Raw genomic sequence first — 2,462 nt, 5'->3', positions numbered from 1 at the left:
GAGTCATCAGAGCTGGTGGAGGCTACTATCCATATCAACGCCAAGCAAGCTGACCACGCTCCACTTGATGCTGCCCATACCACTGAGTCAATCTTGTCCACGTATCCAACTGACGGTGACCAGGCGCCATTGGACCCGCATGAGGCCGCACCAGCCGCCGAGCCGGTCGTATCCTCATTTCCAACGTGTGCCCAATCGTCTGACTACGCGCCGTTGGAACCTCCCTACACCGCCCCTGCTGCCTGTTCGGTCATGTCCACTTTGCCAACGGAGGCACCAGCTGAAATGGCGTGTGATCACACGCCATCGGAACCACCCCATGCCACTGTTGAGCCAGTTGTACCAGAGTCTACAGCTGAAATGGCATGTGCCCACACGCCATCGGATGCGATTGACCCCACATTGCAGAGGAGAGTATTTCCGCCCTTCACGTTTCCTCGACCAAAACCCTCTGAACGACCATCGGGAGCACCATTCGCTAATATTGTAGATGGTAAAATTGACTTGTACCATTTTTTATGCTAACGCATTTCATTTCAGAGTCACGGCGAAAGTACTGTATCGTTTTTGATCTGAACGGTGTCCTTTTCTCCCATGAGCGTGGCTCGTCCTCGAATGTCACTGCACCCTCCAAAGCCTGCGGTCGCAAGTTGGTCAAAAGAGACAGATTCACATTAATCACACGGGAGAAACTGCGGGATCTAATAATGACCATGCGACACTTAAAACAGAGGGCCGGGTTCAATTTGCAATTGGGAGTTTGGACATCCATGATGCGCCACAATGCATTAACGTTGCTACAGATGATGCACGATCAGACGCGAGTAATATTACCATTTGACTTTCTCCTAACGCAGGAGGATTGCTTGACTATGGTCCATGTGAGGGGTAGCAAGCCCATCTTCGTCAAGCTAGAGGCTGTAGTGATGAACCGGACTGCTAGGTCAAGTGAAATCCTCATCATCGATGACTCGCCGATTAAAACTGCAGCGAACACGCACACATATGCAGTGCACCCCATCTCTTGCAGTATGGAAACTAGGGAGAAGAAACCGTATGTTCTGGGGGACCTTGCAAAACGGCTTGAAGCGATGGTGATAGAGAACCGGCCAGTCCAGGAGGTGGCTGCAGAAATCAACCAAATGGCAGATGGAACGGTATATTAGAAGCCATTTGATCGGACAGACACCAGTCATCATTTATGGCATGTATATTGTCTAGCCAAGCACTATCCGCATCTCCATAATCTGCTCAACCGGATGGGTTCTTCGACCACTGAACATGAGCGTGGACGTATTAGAGAAGAGATGGCATTACTATTGGGTTTAAATCCTGATAGTGTGGAGAATGATGAAATTCCAAGATTATTGTATAGGCGTTGGAGGCAAAAAATAACAGTCTGAGATGGCATGTATTTATTTAAAAATGTAACTTATTATGGCATGGGGTTCCATGCCATTGTATTAATATTAAAAGACAATTCTTTGAGAGGATTTGCATTATACTAGAAGTGTTACAGCATGTTATTGGAAGTCTACGAAGTTGTTTTATTAATAAGGGGAAAGTAAAGATTGAATGGGGACTTGGGCTCCACCTAGACTCGGAGCAACTGAGCCAATATTAAAAGGATGGAAAGAAATTGGACGACGATGACAAGGAGAAGAGAGAGGTGAAGCAGTGGCAGGGGGAGGAGAAGTGATTGAGTAGACATTTCCTTGTTTAAAATAAAATGGCATGTGCCTCAATGCAGTTGAATTTTGTTATATTTATATACTATATAAAGGTTTGGAAACCTTATTTTACAAGTGGGATAATGACAATTCCCACTTTAACGAAATAGAGCTTTGTAGGTGGTGTTGGACCACCAGCATGACCAAGGTGAATAGGTATGGCCTCAGCGTAACGGGCCGATATGTCAGAGATACCTTGGGGTGTCGATCATGGGATCGGACACGGGGAGCACTTAGACCAAGTGCAAAGGTTGAGTGGTATGGATGCCATTCTCGGGGCTAGCAAGCCCCAAGTCCTAACTGGGACTTGTGGAGGTTGTGAATGAGACTCCTCCAAGTGGTCGGAGGTGTGGTTAAGTGACTAAAGTAAAATGGAAAAATTAGTCGCTTACAACTTGGTATCGGAGCTGTTCCTTAGTCCGACTTTTATTGGTGCTGAAGTATATCACCACTAGTGTTGGCATCGGAAGGTCCTAGGAGTGGGCTTGTCCTTGAGGAGTAGCAAGTCCGGAAGACATGACTCTCCACTACAGTTCACGTGTGAACTTGTAGGCAAAGTGGTGGGTAGAAAAGGGCCAATGATGGAACGACTTTGGGATCTTGGGAACCGTATAAGGGTTTCCTCAGAGAGTTGAGGATGTGATCCAGATGAGCATTTGACTTAGCAAACTGGCTGATGTAGTTGTGGTAAACAACTACAGTTGGGATCACGGGAAAGATGTAGACTCCAAA

The sequence above is a fragment of the Selaginella moellendorffii genome, unplaced genomic scaffold (genome assembly GCF_000143415.4).
Source record: "Selaginella moellendorffii unplaced genomic scaffold, v1.0 SELMOscaffold_140, whole genome shotgun sequence".
NCBI classification, from domain to species: domain Eukaryota; kingdom Viridiplantae; phylum Streptophyta; class Lycopodiopsida; order Selaginellales; family Selaginellaceae; genus Selaginella; species Selaginella moellendorffii.
This window is presented reverse-complemented; position numbering follows the sequence as displayed.